The following is an 18525-nucleotide window of genomic DNA, read 5'->3' on the forward strand; positions in this document are numbered from 1 at the left end:
TGACTTATCTAGACTAACCAGTTTCAAAACCTGATTTCTTCACAATGGCACAATAAACTTGCCATGACTTGTCCCATTGTTTTCCATGAAAACCTCCATGCTGATTGGCTTTTACAAAAATTTATTCTTCCATCTCAATAAAAGACCAGAGACCGTTAAACAGCCTCATTCTTACAACACCTTGTGTGAACTTATTAATCTGTACATTCTTGAGTGGAAATAAACTGGGTATAAAACTAATACAGTAACTGTAGTTTACTTCGTTCGCGTTTAGCGAAGTATGTGATCGAATTTGCATACGAGTTTAGACAACAGAAAAGTTTGAGTCAATTAAAAACACAAACACAGAGATATACAGTTCAAAATCGTTTATTGTTTTTTCAACTGAAATAAACAGGTCAAATTAAGTCATGGAATTAATCGCTTTCATCTTTAGAATGTTTGTAGGGTTCATGTCTGTGACGGTGGGATCGCCTTTTCGGTACATCGTAATTCAAGTAATTTTTAAATCAAATTCGAGGTCGTTTTCTTGCTCTCTTTGCTGAAGGTACTTCCACTGTAGGAGGGGGTGTCAGGATGCTGGATGGAACTAAGGGAGTTGGGGAATTTACTGGGATCGCCGCTGGGACTACCAGTGGCTCTTGAACCGAGCCGGCCACTGACATTCGTACCGTGCCGACCGCTGGCGCTTGAACCGTGGTGGGCGCCGGCACTACCGCAGACGCTTGAACTGGTGTTGCTTCCAGCTGATTGGTAAGGATCTGTTTCTCCTCTTCCACAGGTTCTTTAAGTCTTGAGTTCAACTGATGTTGGAACGTCAAATACCTGTTTTGCAGCTGTACATACTGCCTAGCATTGTTGTATTCGCCAACATCCGTACGAGAGAGAACACTATCCATTTTGTCTTGTAGATGTTGCAGTGCTGGAAGTACTGGGGTTGTCGCTAGGGTTTGTTGTTTGAGATACTGCAGTAGCTCTTGAGAAACAGTGTTTTGTATTCCTCTATGCTCGAACCTTGCTTCACTCTGGGCAGGACATTTGTTCGTAACCTACAATTATCTTGTGTAGTTGACTTTAAATCAACCAAGAGATACCCAAAGGGTCTTTTCACGGCCTCTTCGTACTGATTTAAAAAGAAATTTGTTTGTTCAGAATACATTTGCTTAGCTAGAGTCAAAATCTCCCGTTTATCCCGAGAATTCTTGAAAAGGACCAACGAGTGACTGTTTAAGCTAATGCTACGGCTCCCCTTTCCTTGATGGAATAAATTCTGTACAATATAAATCACGCTTAGGTTGTGATGATGAGAGCCTCTTGTAAACAGGTTGATAATTCGCCTATCTCCAATAGCCAAATCCATCTAGTCGTCGATTATGATTACGTTACGTTTGTTAACATCGAAATAGGAATCGTGTTCCAAACCAGAAGGGATACCTTTTACAAACTCTATGTGTGGTATTGTGACTAACATTTCCATATAAGCCGGTTGCCATTGCCCGTAACACCACACAATCCTTTCGGGTGGAGGGTTGATGACTTCTGAGGCCTGTTGTAACAAGGGTTGAACCCAGACCGTTTTCCCTGATCCCGTCATTCCCGCGACCATCAAAGTGAACGGATGCTCAAAGTAGAATCGCTGAAACTTTTGCGTGGAAATCGGCATTGCTGTTTATGAGGTCAGACCAGAAGAACTGTGTTTAGAAATCACGTGCCTTTGCATGCTGTCATTTCTTTTCTGTCTTCTCACAAACCGGACAGGGCCAACTCATGTTACCCGAACGCAAGCTCCACACGAACTGAGGAAAAAGCCAAAGGTTATACACTTATATAGACTTAATCTACCACATTTCTATTGTTTCGCCACCGCCACAACCACAACCACAACCACATTTCCATTGTTTCACCACCACATTTCTATTGTTTTCGCCACCACCACCACCACCACCACATTTCTATTGTTTCACCTCAACATTTCTATTGTTTTCGCCGCCACCACCACATTTCCATTGTTTCACCACCACTATCTATTGTTTACGTCACCACCACCACATTTCTATTGTTTCACCACCACCACCACATTTCTATTGTTTCACCTCCACATTTCTATCGTTTCACAACCACCATCACCACCGCTACCACATTTCTGTTGTTTCACCACAATAAATGTAAGCAACTCATTCGCCTTAGCTTACTCTACAGGTATGTCTCGTGTAATGCAAAACGATCTAGGGTTTCTTAAACTCTTAGCTCACTGTCCTGATCATCAGCGCCAATTTCTTCTAAAGACAGCCACTCCACAACAGATTCACGCCTTGGTACAAGTTCTTCGTAATGTGCTTCAGGAAAACATTCCCTTCCCAAAAGAAAATAAGCATACACTGAAGTGTTACAAGGATGCTCTTTTGAAACTCGCTGAACTAGATGTGCCCTACAAAACAAAGGAACAAACCCTTGTGCAAGAGGGCGGTGGATTCATTCAAGAATTTTTAACCCCTGTTATAAGTAGCTTGGGATTGCTAATGTTATAAACGAAACCACACAGGCCTGGTAAATTTATTTTACTCTTGCCTTTAACGAATGCTGATCAATATAAAGAGAAAGATAGATTGGGATGAAGAGGAGGAAAGTGATAAAGAAGAAAGCACATCCTCTGACGAGGAAAGCGATGGTGAAGAGCCCCGAATTAAAGATGTTTTGAATCATCTTTCCCAGGCAGTTTCAAGAAATCATGCTATTGAACTGTTACATACTATGGACGCTTTTAAAGACATTTTATTTTGGAATCCTCGCGGACAGTTACTCAGAAATCAGCGAGTAATCCCAGTCACAAACATCTCAGATCTGGTCGAATATGTGTTGCTTCCTCATAACAGTGATGTCGCGCTGCCTCGCGCGCTCAATACATTTCTAGATGGACTTGCGGAGTTAGGAGTTAATAAGCGGTTAATCAAAAATAACAAACTTCTGTATGAGCTGTTAGAAAAAGAAAAAGCCTATCGTGGTCAATGTTGTATTTGACCAAACTCTTTAATACTTGATAAACTCGAAGATTACATGATAACATTCCTTGAGAAAGAATTCCGCTACTCGCGACGTACAAGATAAATTCCGCTACAAGTAGAAGAAATGTTCCAGAGTTCCTTTGAGAGTCTCAATCTAAACAAGAATCTAACCGAGAAATATGATTAGAAATGATCACGTACGAATTTGACTAGTTCCAGTCCCTACTCGTTTCCATCACACTCCCCCCCCCCCCCCCCCCTGATTGACGGAGTCAATCATAAGGCGAAACTGTAAAGATAACTCTTTAAACTCAGTCCAATGTTCAAAGTTTTAGATCTGAAAGTTAAGATGCAGTAACCACAATTGGAATATCTTCATCTCTGACTACACAAATGTTTCTTGCTCTGTCACACTGGACAGCTCCCATATCAGCTGCTCCTTCATCAAACACATTAATTTCAAGAGGATAGAGCTTCTGAATTGGAAGCTTGATGCGAATCCTGCGTAGAGATTTGTCTACATTCGCCACTTCAGCGGAGCGAACAACGTTGTCTCTTCCTCGCAACAGCTTCTCTACTTTCCCCATTCTCCACTGCTGTCTAGGTGTTTTGTCTGCATATATGTACACAAGGTCACCAATTAAAATCGTTCTTCTCGGTTCTCCTTTAAGTTTCTGATACTCTCTGATGCCAGTCAGGTATTCTGTCCTCCAACGATTTCTGAAGTGGGTGAGGAGACTCTCCAAATATCGTTCCCGTTGGGCTAGAGTACTCAGAGGTACACTGGTAGCAGAAGGTTGCTCCAAGAGACGTCGACCAATTACGAGACAAGAAGGTGTTAGTGGAGCGTCTGACAACTCATTGTAAACATAGGCTAACGACCTGCAATTTAACCTCCTTCAGTTTCAATCAGGGCTGATTCCAGTTCTTCGCAACTAAGCTTTGCATTTCCCAGTACTTTCTTCAGACACCTTTTCACAAGTTTGACGCAGATTTCGAAAAACCCGCCCCACCAGCTCGCAGTGGGCACATTGAAATTCCAGTCAATGTTCTTGTTAAGAACGAACTTCTGAACTTCTGAATCTTTGAAAGTTTTCCGGTTTGGCGTTATCTGAGATGAACAGGTTGGGTATCCTTCGTCTTCCAAAGAAACGTTTGAGCACTCTTAGAAATGACTTGGCGGTCAAATCCGGTGTGATTTCAAGGTGCACAGCTCTGGTACTTGCACATGTAAATAGAGCAATATAACACTTGAACATGTCTCCCTTGGACTGGTAGGTATTCTTAACATAAAGGGGGCCAGTAAAGTCTACACCAACTTTGGAGAAGGCCAGATCATCTGAGACTCAAAATGAAGGTAATGGTGCAGGAGGTGGGCTACTGAAAGCTCTCCCTTGTATCTTCGTACATGTAATGCACTTAGAGAGTACATCCTAGAAAGCTTGTCGTTCCTTGATTATCCACAACTGTGACCGAGTTTCAGTGAGAGTTTCACGTTTTCATGACTTTGTGCAATTAATAATCTTGTGAAGTGCTGCTTTCTTGGTAACAGGATTGGAAAGTTGCCTGAGTATGGAAGTCAGGAATTCTTAATCCTTCCCTTGCATCGCAATACTCCATCTTCATCTTTAAAGACTCCTAACTGTTCCCAAGTCGAACTAGATCTCTCCCTTTCATCAAGTTTCCCTGGGTTAAGTTCAGAAGGGCAATATCCCCAATGTTCTTTACTCCAGAGGCTTCCAATCTTTGTTACTCGATTCTGCACAAACTGCTTGAATTGTTTTGACTCTCCATTAATCCACCACCATACAATCTGAGAATCAATCCAATTGAATACAGTATCAATCTTGACGGTACAAGCCAATGCCTTGTGCACAGCTGTCATCAGGTTTGCTAGAGTCAATGCTGCCATCAATTCCAATCTAGGAATCGTCTCTCCCTTCAAGAGTGCCACCCTAGTTTTAGAGGCTAACAGCTGCGAATAACTGACATTAGAGGTTGTCACCCGAATATAGATGTTTGAACCATAAGCAATCTTACTGGCGTCTGCAAAACCGTGTAGCTGAATAGACTTGACATCTTCTGCTTCTATTATGGCAAGCCAAATGTAGCAATATTCAATTCGTCTAATTGTACATTCAGTTTTGTATTATATATTCAACTATGTGTCCAATATTCAACTTGTGTTCAACATTCAACACGCTTTTTAAAAATCAACACGTTATTTAACATTCAACCCTACATTTAGCATTCAACTATTCATTCAACATTCAACTATTCATTTAACATTCAACTATTCATTCAACATTCAATTCTTCATTCAATTCAACTTTCTTGAGCCCTCACTATTTCTGGTCAGTGATGCATAGCATTGCTTGTTACAAACATGGCGGCGTCGTCCATGGAGGCAATGCCGGTTAAGAAAATGGCAGCCTATGAAGCTGATGACACAAGGCTCGATTTCAGGTCATTTAGTAAACTGCCTGATGACGAGTTAGACGAATCTTTTAAACCATAATCTTTTATCCTCCTTGATATAGTCCAACGAGATACTCCCAACATCTCCGCAATTCTAGTGTAAGTAAAGCCCAAAACCAGGAGGTCTTCCAGGAGCTCTGCAGGGATGTCGAAAGCTGGTTTACCGGGCTCATCACTTTTTAGCCTAGCACAAACATTCTTTGCCACTGAGGTTGGAGACAAAGATGCTATGGCTAAACATTGCTGCAGGGCGGATAAGACTTCACTGAAAGCTGATGAGAGATTGTCTAAGGTTTCTTTTTTTCGCATGTTGAAACTTCCTTCTCTGAATCGCAACTTCAATTTTCCGTAAAGTTCAAAGCAGTCCTTTACCGAATCCTTTCCGGAGGCAAAGTCATCCACATACAAAGCTTTGACAACAGTGTTCACAAAGTCTGGATCAATGTTCTCATACTTGCTTTAGTGATTTCTCAGGGTTACATTCAAAATGAACGGTGAACAGACAAGGCCAAACACAAGCCGTGTGAATCTAAGGATAATGACTTCCGGATTCGAGGAACTGATGTCATTTATCCACAAGAACCTTAACAAATTTCTCTGTTCAGGATCCACTTCAACATTTAAAAATGCTTTCTCCAAGTCACCAATCAATGCAACTCTGTGGCGACGAAATCGTAGGAGAATGTCAAAGATCAGTGGTGTTAAGGCTGGACCAGGGAGCAGTCATTCAGACTTGGTTCATTCTGAGATTTAGCACTAGCATCATACACTGCTCGTAGTTTGGTAGTGGTTCTGTCTTCCTTCACGACTTCCTTATGATGAATGTAATGCACAGTTCCTGGTCTGACTTCTTGATCACGACTCTTGTCAACCAATTCTACAACACCAGAGTTCAGTTGGTCCTTAATGACGTCATCATACCGTTGTAGTATGTCAGGCTTGGACTTCAATCTTGCTAATGAGGAGCTGAGGCGTTTCTGTGCTACCACGTAGTTGTCTGGAATTGTAGGGTGTTCTTCCTTAAAGGGAAGAAAAACTTCATAACGGCTACCATTAAACTTTACTTAGGCAAGATAAACTTCATAGAATTCTTCTTCTCTATTCTTCACTCCCAGAGTATCATAGTCCCAAAACTTGTTCAGAGACGTCAACTGACTTTAAGTCTTCTTCAACTACTTGACACTCTGTCTTCATAAAATGCGACATGTTAACAGTTGATGAGCTCTGCAATGCACCTGCTATGTTAATAGGACCACTCAAAACATAACCCAGCCTTGTACGAACCGCTACAGGTCCATGCGACTTCCCCCGTACCACATGGTTCTGGACAATGGACCAGTAATAATCAGCACCAATCATAATATCTACTTCAAGATCTTCATCGCCACAGCAATAGTCAGCAAGGGGTAAGCCTTGTAGATGAGAGTAATTTTGCTGTGCAATCTCAATGGTCTGGTTAAGGTTAGCTATGGGTCCACAAATCAGTTCACCTTCATAAGCAATGACAAACACTTTCAACTGATCTTGGCATTCCAGTGCAAATTGAACACTGTCACATTTCTTCAACAAGGCTTCATTGTTTCCAAACGTTTTAATCAGAACAGTTTCACTTCCAAATGAGGGCAGGCCTAACTTGCTCCTCAACCGTGTACATATGTAAGACCTTTGAGAACATGAATCAAATAAAACCCTCACATAGCAAGAATTTTCTCCATTAGGATTTCCGATCCTGGCTCTGCAGTTTGCAGCAAAACAGAATTATTCTTAACATCTTGAGTGAAATACAAATTTGTACTCACAGTTTGTTCCTGATTGGTTCCTCTTGCTTGCGTGAACTGCGGTGAAAAGTTTTGCACGCCGCATAGCGATACATGATGTTTCCCGCCACAACGATAACATCTCGCTTGGCAATCTCGGCTCACATGACCACTCCTCAAACAACCAAGACATCGCCCCTTTTGGCGGAGAATTCTTTTCTTCGCTTCTGGCTCCGTAACAACAGCGCATTTTGCCGAAGGTGCGGTCCACTGCAGAAAGTACACCACATTTCCTTATGTTGTTGAGGCCTGTCGTTCAATGAAACAAGTGTCGACGAGGTGGGGGTCTCTTGTTTTGACCAAACCGTAATCCATATCCAAACCCTCGTTTTTCTCTCATTTTCGACTGATCAGTCACTGGACTGAGAGCACACCTTTCTCGAATCAGTAACTCCTCTGCAAACGACTTTATTAATGTGTCGAGGTCCCACTCGTCGCTCATACCACGACTCAAAATCAAACGCAACTCTTGAAGAATTTTCGCCATGATCACTGGGGTTAGGAATGTTCCGTACGTGTCAATGGAAATTCCAATTCCTTGCAAACTTCGAACAGCCGACTCTGTTTTGTCCAACAATTGTCGCAATTGTTTAAGATCGCCATTATCACTCACTTTCGGTAGCTGCATTAACATCTCGATGTGTTTAGAGATGATAACTTGTTTGCTTCCGAACCGCTTGTTTAGGAGATCGACCGCATGATTGTAATTTGAGCTTCTGAGAGGTCAACCAGAAATGGTTTCGGCTGCAGCGCTCTCTAATAATGATTTCAAATACTGAAATTTGTCGACTCCATTCAGATCCTCACTCGTGTGAATTGCGGATGAAAAGCTGTCCCAAAATGTTGTCCATTTTGTAGCATCCCCTGTAAACTTAGGTAACGTGAGCTTCGGTAGCTTTGCCTTGTTTGTGCCATTTTGAGCAAGGAAAGATCCTTGCAGACTCGCCGATGGCAATGTCACCGTTTGTTCGACATCATTCGCTTCCTGCTTAGAAGACGACAAACATGAGGTTATCAATAAGATCGTTTCTTGTACGACGCGTTAAACTGGCAGCGCTCCAGGATTTCCTTTTCGATTGCGTCGGCTTGCAATAATTCTGCGACTTCTTGATCAAGCGATGCAATTTCCTTCTGATGTTTTTCCAGGTTAATCTTTTGCGATTTCAGCTTCAGTCTGACGCTTTCCACATCACCTTTGTTGAGTAACTCCTTCACATCGTTCATTACTTTACGAACGTGAACTCTGAACCCTGAGCGCTCCAGAATTACCTTTTTGACATCCGGCATGGCGAAGGTCACAAAACACGCGCTCTGTTCTCCTTGCTTTCACTCCCGGGTCTCGGCACCAAAATGTTGTATCTGACCAAACTCTTTAATACTTGATAAACTCGAAGATTACATGATAACATTCCTTGAGAAAGAATTCAGGTACTCACGACGTACAAGATAAATTCCGCTACATTTAGAAGTAATGTTCCAGAGTTCCTTTGAGAGTCTCACTCCAAACAAGAATCTATCCGAGAAATCTGATTACAAATGATCACGTACGAATTTGACTAGTTCCAGTCCCTACTCGTTTCCAACAGTCAATAAGAAGGTCAGAACCAGACAAGTACGGACAACTCGAGTGACAGTGGTGAAGGGGAACCAGCCTCTGAGAGTGGCCAACAGCAGGAATCCTAAAATGGTAGTGATGTTGAAGATGAAAGCAATGATAGTCCCGACAACACTGGTTGTGAAAGCGACTTAGTTGAAACGAAACCTGTACATCCATGTTACCACTGCGAAGGTTGAAATGTGTTCAATAGTGGGATCATAAAATGCTTTAACTGCTTTTGGCAGGATAACCACTTCATTTGTCCTCTATGCGGATATAAGATTCCATATGAAGGAAAGTACATGAAAGACACCTTTGGTAGATGCAATGATTGTGGTGCTCTGAGACACACAAAAAGCGGAATACAAACTCTTTACCTCCCTAGCGAAAACGAGAATGAAAGCTATTAATTCCAAGACTTAATTTGACCTGTATATTTCAGTTGAAAAAAACAATAAACGATTTTGAACTGTATATCTCTGTGAATGTGTGTTTAATTGACTCAAACTTTTCTTTTGTCTAATCTCGCATGCATATTCGATCATATACTTCGCTAAACGCGAACGAAGTAAATTACAGTTACTGTTTTAGTTATATACGCAGTTTATTTTCACTCAAGAATGTACAGTGCTTATCGATAAATAAGTTCACATAACAGCACTTGACTGTTATACTAAGAATTATAAGTACGAAACTAATATGGAAAACAATGGGACAAGTCCAGGCAAGTTTATTGTGCCATTGCGAAGAAACCAGTTTATTGAAACTGGTTAGTCTGGATAAGTCAGTAACGGTCAAAAGATGTTAATGTAATCCTCCGCAAATAACTATTGTCTTATTAAAACTAATTTTTTGACATAATATATAATCAATACCACAGCGGTAACGGTCAGAACATGTTAATGAGTTACCACAGCAATTTCACATTAGTTAATATATGCAAGTTATTGTATACGCAGCTCTTTAATGAATACCTCCGCATGTTAATGTATCCCTCCGCACAGTAATAAGAATTCTCCGCATTCTACGCATGTTACTGAGAATCCTCCGCATCCTCCGCAAAAAAGAGGAAATCGTGGTGCCTCCTACACTACTCAAGTGATGCAACAACGAATTATTGAAAAGATGTCGTTTTGTATTTTATGAACAAGGAGGAAGATATCCTGATTGGCTAACTTGTAAAAAAAAATTTGTTGGGTGGCCACGGTAAGGCGCGTCTCACTGCAAAAGTCTAGGGATCCATGCTAATCTTAACTGCTTCGATCCTTGTTTCGAAGTCCAACATACGAAGACCACCATTGTCATAGCTCTTGATCTTCTTCCATTTACCGTGCCCAATGATCCTGATCGTGATTGTGATCGTGTTCCTCTTATTTTTCCATAACGTGTGTAGGCTCACGCTTTTTTCCTTTTATTATTTTTTATTTTTTTTGTTATTATTGTTATTTCATTTGCTTCATATTTTATACTGTCAATCACTTTAGTTTTACGTAGTTCCGCTATTGCGCAAATATTTGTTATATAAGCGTATGTCGCAATGCAAATTCTCATTATACCTGAAGAAGGCTGGTTTGGCCAGCCGAAATATAGTAACTTTTAAAACGTAATTCTACGTTGTATCGATCTCTGCTTCTTTTATCATTTATTTTTGTTAAGCCGATCAGATCAACAATTGATCCAACATATACCAGCAGGATTATTGTCCACGGTTTTTGCTTAGACTTTACTCATACCTACAGGCTGTTAAGGTATTGTTTAACTGGCGAAAATAGCTTCTAGGCTCCGCCGGACAAGCCAATCTAGCTCTCAAACCATCATTGACTTACTTAACTTCAAAATAAAGTTTAGTAGATCGAATGGCAAAAAACTGAAAATATTAATCACATTTCGTTCAGCGAATCTTCCAATACCGCCTCGCGAGCTCGCACATCAAATCGTACTATGATATTTACCAACATAAGGTGTCCCGTGCGCCGCAAGTTGTACTATGTTGTACTGTGTAAAAACTATGTTTGTACAAGCCATTTCCCTTCGACCAGAATTTCACGATTGTTTACATAGCGCCTAATCTAGGTCCCGTTTCTTGAAAGTCCCGATATTTTTCCGAGCCCGAAAACTAATGATAAACATGCACAACAACACAGGTTCGTCAACCATGTCAACGAGAATCTAGCTTAACTGAAATTAGAGACTAAATGCTATCGGGTATTCAAACAACAATAGTAGATATATATCAAAGGAAAATAAGTCCGTTAAAACAGAATAAACGGAATTGAAGGCTGCGCCGTGACCAGGAACAAAAGCACGAGTTAGAGCCCGTGAAAACCTTCGGCTGGAATCCACCAAGAAAGAGAACCTCTTGCTAAGGGAAGAGTTTAAGCATACTTAGAAGAAGCTAAAAGAATCGAGAGAGGAGATTGGCTGTTTAACTGAAAAACTTGGCAACTTGGAACAATACACGCAAAAGAACTCATTAGAAATTCACGGAGTGACCAGAAGGTTCTTATACATCAGCCGAAGAAGTGGTATTAAAGCAAGCAGAAGCTTTGAATGTACACAGTCTGTGTTAGGGTTAGGGTTAGGGTTAGTTCTTTTCTCCAGGGTGAGCTATCCCTTTGATCGTCGACAAAAACGCTGAACTGAAATAAAGCGGAGATCTTCTGAATTCTTTATTGATTATAAAGCTGCATAATACAATACAATGGCCGATCACATTTTCAAACATCTGCAGAATTCTGAACATTGTTGCGCCTTATTGTTCAAAAGATTGTTTCCACATTTTAGATCAGGTCTCTACCGTTTTCCAACTTAAGATAAAAGAGGCTTTTTATATTCGAAGAGAACAAGCTTTCTTGAATCAACAATTACACCATGTACTAAAATTATCCTTATAATTCTCAAATTGTCACGTTTCATGTTCATTATATTGCCACTGTTTATCGTAATCAGCATTTTTGTCGACTTATTATAAATTCGACTTCTAACGCTTTGTACATTAACCAACTGAAGATGACAGAACTCTCTGTCGAAACATGATTTGTAAACTTAAAGGTTTTGTCATTTCTTTAAAAGTACAAAACTAATTACAAATAAAGACTGATAATTAACCAACCATGAGAGGACAAGGAGAAAAAAAATATTCCAACAGTTAATTAGCGTAAGAGTAAAACAGTAAGGGGGGGGGGGGGGGGGAATGTCAGGCCTGAGAGTATTTTCAACTGCCTATTGCATTTTAAATTAAGCCTTTAGGAAGGAAAAGGAAGAAATCCTCGGATATTTATTTCATGTTTTACCTCTCTAAACAGACTTTAATTATGATGGTACGCTCTACGCCGACTCGCTATTCATAAAGATTTCTCGTTGGCAATAAAGGGTTGACTAGACGGCGATTCGTGATCTAGAAATTTCACACTTTTGGGTGACCCACTAATCAAGAGAAAGGAAGTCCATTAAGCACTTGAGTTCAAAGTTAAAGGCGCTGTTTCCTGCAAAATATGTTAAATGGGTCCAGTATCAAAAAAAGGCTCGTTTATCGCCCAAGGTCTAAACTGGCGGAAATTTAATCCTCAAGGTCTTTAAAAGATCGAGTTCCGTAGTTCAATCAAACACTCCTGTAAGTCACCAAAATGTTTTCAACATTCAAAGACTTCCCCTCACCGGAACACGTCTGAAGATTCTGCATTGCCCACTGTTGCCTCCTGCGTTTACAATAATTGAAGAGGCGCCATGGGGGTTTATTATTTTTGTGATTCGGGGGGCGATCATTAAACCCTGTTAAGAAACATTTGTTAATCAAACGAAAACCTAACCTTAGTATCAGACCTTTCTAAAGAAGGCTTCTCTTTCCTTTTCCCTCTCTTTCCCCCTTTCCCCTTTCTCCCGAAAAGCTTTATACTCGACGTCAACATGGCCGCTTTTTTTTAATACGGTAGAAAATAACAAAACAAAAAACCGTCTCGGTTATGTCAATATGGTAGTTCCGTTCAAGCTGGTTTATGAAAATGCAAGTCATTTTCCTGTTTTTACTTATTCATCTTCCCTAAAAGCGTCGCCTTAGAGTTCAAGTGCGTCGATAGAGTGTCACTTCATTGTTCGAGGGGGCGCACCAGTATAAGTATGTTTGCTCTCATTAGCCTTTCTCCAACAACAAATAACTGAACTAGCACTTTAGACATTTTTCGGGTACTATATATTTGAACCATATCATACTGGCAAAAGTAATAGAAAGCAGCTGAGAAAGAAAATCACAAAAGTTACGTGTCTAAGTGCATGTCCGTAAGGAGCACAAAGTTTAAGCTCTTTTAATTCATTCAACTGTAGAAACGCACGCAGCGCCACCGTTATGGCGCCTTTTTTACTTTACTGTGAGAGTGGTGTGATCACGACTTTCCCCGTCTTCTTTCAATTGTTACCTTTTCGTTGTGAGAGTCTAAGTCGTTAAATGTGGGTACCGAGGAGATTATTCCCTGGCAGAATTTTAAAATTTGGAAGCTATTTTGAACAAGTGGAAAAAAGATTTCAATTTCTCCACGCGCAATCCTGACCATTTAAACGCGTGCGCAGCACGCGCGTCTGGTACAATTTTTTCTAAAAATAGATTTTTTGCTTCAGCCAGGAGAATTTCCTAGAGTTGCCTCCAATGCTTTAGTTTACAGCTGTAGTTTAGTAAGGTTAGACGGAGGAACTTAAACATGTACAGGGTAATAAAATGTTATTTTCACATTCAGAAAGTATTTAAAAATTATATAATTTTGTCGAAACCGAACTGGTCTTTCTCTTCCATTTTCCATATAAGGTTGTAGCCCCACGCAAATTTGCGTGTATCGGCGCGGGTTTATGACGTAAAGGGTGGCGCAATTTTTTCTAAAAATAGATTTTTTTGGTACAACACAAGCAACCCCACGCTTACGGTCCCCATCCCTGATTATGGCTCTGATTATGGCTCCTGATAAAATTCAACGTTCCTAAAAAACAAACGAAAAACCATAACCTCTCGCCATTTGGTTTTCCAACACCTTTAAGTTATAGAATTTACTCGAAAAATTGTCTCCCTAGAATAAGTGGCTACATGAGAGCAAACATACTTATACTGGTGCGCCCCCTCGAACAAGGAAGTGACACTCCATCGACGCACTTGAACTCTAAGGCCACACTTTTAGGAAGGATGAATAAGTAAAAACAGTAAAGAGAGATGTTTTTTCTTAAAGTAGCTTGAACGGGACTAACATATTGACATAACCGAGACGAGTTTTTTTTACCATATTAAAACAAGCGGCCATCGTTGACCTGGAGTATAAAGCTTTTCGGGAGAAGGGGGAAGGGAGGGAAAAGGAAAGACAAACCTTCAATACTAAAGTTACGTTTTCGTTTGATTAACAAATGTTTCTTAACAGGGTTTAATGATCGCCTCCCGAATCAGAAAAATAATTTTACACCCCCATGGCGCCTCTTCAATTATTGTAAACGCAGGAGGCAACAGTGAGCAATGCAGAATCTTCAGACGTCTTCCTGTGAGGGGAAGTCTTTAAATGTACAAAACATTTTCGTGACTTTCAGGAGTGTTGGATTGAACTACGGAACCGTTTAAAGACCTCGAGGACTTAGTTACCGTCAGTTTAGACCTTGGGCGATAAACGAGACCGCTTTTTGATCTGTTATTTTCTTCCTTTTTTTATTGGTATTTAGATAAAAAAAGTGGTCAACGTTGGACTGGAGTATAAAGCTTTTCGGGTGAACGTGGGAAGTGGGGGAGGGAAAGGGAAAGAGAAGCAAGCCCAGAAGTCAAAATGGCATCTGGTTACAGTCTTCATCAGTCAGGTTATGAAACAAATATCGCTTTGTGTAAAAAGAGGTGGGGTTATGTTTCAAAGCCTGGTGAATAAATACTAGATGTATTTGTTTTTTTCAGTCAATGACACAGGCATATAGTTTGTAGGGCTTTTGAGCAAGCTTTGTAAAAGAAGTTGAACATATGGGACATAACAAATGCAGTCAGAAAGTGAAAACCAGTACATAATTAACTGCGTTTGCAAGGGCCACCGCGACAAGACAGCAAGACAGCAAATCCCTTTTTCCTAACTCGGATCCATGCATTTTTAAGAAACGAGATTAATTTAATTTTAACCCTCCGTGTGAAACTTTATTTATACAAGCACAAGTCATGAGTTGGTATACGAATTATTTATCATCGATTTTTTTTTTATAAGTCTTTTCAAGCTACACTTTATCTTTGTCAAACAGTTAATATTTTAATGCTGTTTTGACAAATTGAGGCGAAATTGTAAAACTGTGACTTATTCCAAGGGAATAGTTTATCAAGCGAAACGAAAATGGAGCCTGATTATATGCAAAGAGACAATGTGTTTAAGAAAAGTGGGCGCTTTGAAAAATGCCGCACATTTTAACACAAAGAGTGGATGAAGACTTTATGACTTTATCGGTTGGCGAGGTACTTTTGTCAAGAGTAAAAACAGTCAATTTTACAACACATCCTAAGTGTTAGCGCCATTAATGTTTTAGGCAAAATCCCATCTGCTCTTTAATACTTTGACTTCTCTCAGTTGATGAAATAGCCATAAAAATGAACTCGGTTTCCAAGACTCTGATTGGCTACAGAAAATAGGGATATCTTATGTCGGTGACGCATTAACTTTCATCTTTAACTCAGGAGTGACCAAGTTAAGGATTCCCCCAAACGACATACGTCAGTTTCAAAAAGAGACCTTTACGCTCGAACATTGGAATTTCTCCCCAAAATAAACCCTTCGACGGTTGAAAATGGAACCTCATTAACTTTCAAGCGATATGAATTTGAGCATTGAGCATATGTATGTTCCTGGGGAACACAAAAATTATTCGCTTTTTGACTTTATAATTAGTATGAAGTGACAAGAATAAGTAGATAAATGGCTTACTCTTGACGATGAAGCCCACGCGTTTTGTTATCAAACACTTTAAATATCCTCGATGGATCTTTATAAACAAGGAGACACAGCGAGTGAAACCATAGTTTAACAGCAAGTAAACTGAGTTGACGGTGAAATGAAGATTACAGCGTTGGTTTTAATATCCGCTTTGTTGCTGTTCAGCACCTTTGTTCAAAATAGTGAGGGATGGAGTGGACCATTGCCCCCGGGGAAAAGGGAACTGCAGAGGAAGGTTTGTACCTCTGAGATAATAGACAAAATGAAAACAAAAACAAGGACAAAAATGAAAGAATTGAATCGAAGATTCAGTTTGTTTCTGTGTTGATGCGTTTGCTGAAAAAAAAAAAGTCATCAACTAATACTTCAAAACTCTGCATAATGAGTGTTACGAACTCTTGGTTTAAGGGTATTGAAAATAGTACCAAAAGAAATAAGTGAATTCAATTTTTGTAGCGAGTTTACATGAAAGGGTGGCTGTCAGTAACGGCGGATTCGGAGTCGGGGTCGTTAGCAGAGTCCTATGATCGCCTACGGCCGAGTGAAAACCAAACAACGGAGTCATTAGCGGAATTGTAAGCTCGACGGAAGTTTCCATTTTCTTGTGATGGTGCTTATGATTCCGTCTCAATTGTATATATTTCATTTTAAATATCATTTTTACTAACCGTTTTGTACTTGCACCAGTGATTTTTATCCCCGTTTTTTTTTTTTTTTTTTTCAGTTTTTCAATATTTTTAAAAAATGTTCAGTCAGGGGACCTTCTATAGGGATAACCTCGCGGTCCTCTTTTTCTACGTTTCTGCCGAATAAGACTGTCACTTCGTCGGCAGTAGAAACCAGCTTCTAAGCTAACGACACACCAGCCGATTGAAAATCACTAGGTTTGTTTTATTACGCGACAGGTGCGCAGCTGCCGCGATGAAGATTTTCGTCGATCGCCGTATAAAATCGCTGTCAAATATGGCGTGTGAGATACCTGCAATTAAATTCGCTGTCATTTATCTAGTAGTTAGCCTGAGAGAAAGCTCCCGGGGGGAGTCGGGGGCGGGGGAGGTGGGCAACCCGATAGCTTGCTTGTAAGTTATCGTCTAGTGTGCGCGCTCCCGCGGTTTTACGCAACTAATTAAGCCAATCAGCTTATAGCTGAAGAATTACCAAATGATTGACTGTTGACTAATGAATCGAAATGCAGTATGAGAGGGTTCACATTTAACTGTCGTAGAACTTTTACTTATAATAGTTTTATCTTCTTTCCTCGTTATAGTTTGAAAGAACAGCCAGAGACATTTGTGCTGCAGCAAGAACTTTGGATTGTGAAAGAATAGAACTAGACGAATGAATCTTGGATGGCAATACGAAGATAAAAAAAAAAAGAACCATATTCCGGCAGTTTGGACATTAATGAAATCATGATGAGGCTAAATGCTAGCAAAGTAGTTAATTAATGAATTGTGAAAATTTTAGGGAGTAAGAAAATGTAAAGTATAAAAAAATAAAATGAACCGAATGTGTTGAATATTGTGGCGGGTATTTTACAGCTAATTTGAAAGCTTGCTTAGTTTTAGCTTTAATAGGCGCGATCTTACCTGCTAGCTGCCAAAAACAAAAACAAACAAACAAACAAACAAACAAACAAACAAACAAAAAAAAAAAACCATAAGGTTTAAGGTTGTTCCAAACCTCCTCTCTAAATGTTCTTTTTATACTTTGCAGAATGTTGTATCTAAACAAGCTGATTACAGTTCTAAATGAGGGTCACTGAGCTCGTTTTTGAGTTACAAGCACTCAAAGATAAAATTAGCGGTGTTTTCAACAGGTTAAACGGTTTCTATGATAACCTAATATGTTGAGAATGACCACAATTTGTTCGCCAATGTTTAGGCATTTGCTTGATATTTTTTTATACATACAAAAGCTTTATTGAAAACAAAAGGCCGTTCTAACATTAATTTACAACATTAAACCAAACAAAAACAGCGCAAATCATATTTCACATCATGGATAAGACTTATGTCCCTTTTACAAGGCTTAAACACGTTTAATAGCTGTTTAGTCAAACACAGTTTAAAATTGTTTCCCTTATAAAGGCTGCTTTCGGATTTTTGTCGACTACAGATTTACCCGAATGAAAGGATAAGTGTTAAGGTTTACTCGAATCCTATGTCAAAGCCAATGGTTCAGCTTTCTGTTACCAATCTTCATTTTCTTAAACCTGGTTAACATGTTTTGTTGGTGTGGATGGGGCTTTACGTTTACACGAAACTTAATATATAACCTATCTAAAACTAAAACAACAACAACAAAAAAAAAACCATGTGGGGGGGGGGGGGGGGGGCGTGAATTAAAATAAAAGTCTGTCAGCTTCCTCGTACTCCACACATACTTAATATGGTTTGCCACAATTTACAATTTTATCTTTCATGTATTGTTGTATCAACTGATAAAGAGTGGTAGTAGTGATCCGTGAAAGATTAAGTTGCTGGAACTGAAATGATGGAAAACTGTACAAGCTACCTAAAAACGGAGATATCAGTAATGGTTGATGGTTATCCCCCCCGGCTTGTCCCAAGTCCGGCATGGCAGTTTATTTATAACATCGAAAATTATAAACTAAGTTTCTTCTTGTTTTCTACAATACCACTCTATCTTTCGAACTTACATGTTTTGTTTTCTCTTCTCGTTACTCAGTTCAGTTCAGTTTATTG

General features: G+C 39.8%; 1 long non-coding RNA gene across 1 annotated transcript; it reads left to right on the plus strand.

The window, feature by feature from the left end:
* Positions 1 to 15881: 15881 nt before the first annotated feature.
* Positions 15882 to 17336, plus strand: LOC146470670 (uncharacterized). Its single transcript, XR_014866984.1, has 2 exons — positions 15882 to 16052; positions 17085 to 17336. It is a non-coding gene; the product is annotated as an uncharacterized LOC146470670 (long non-coding RNA).
* Positions 17337 to 18525: the final 1189 nt, after the last annotated feature.

This window comes from Pavona decussata, unplaced genomic scaffold (assembly GCF_977016875.1).
Source record: "Pavona decussata unplaced genomic scaffold, jaPavDecu1.1 SCAFFOLD_112, whole genome shotgun sequence".
Classification (NCBI taxonomy): Eukaryota; Metazoa; Cnidaria; class Anthozoa; order Scleractinia; family Agariciidae; genus Pavona; species Pavona decussata.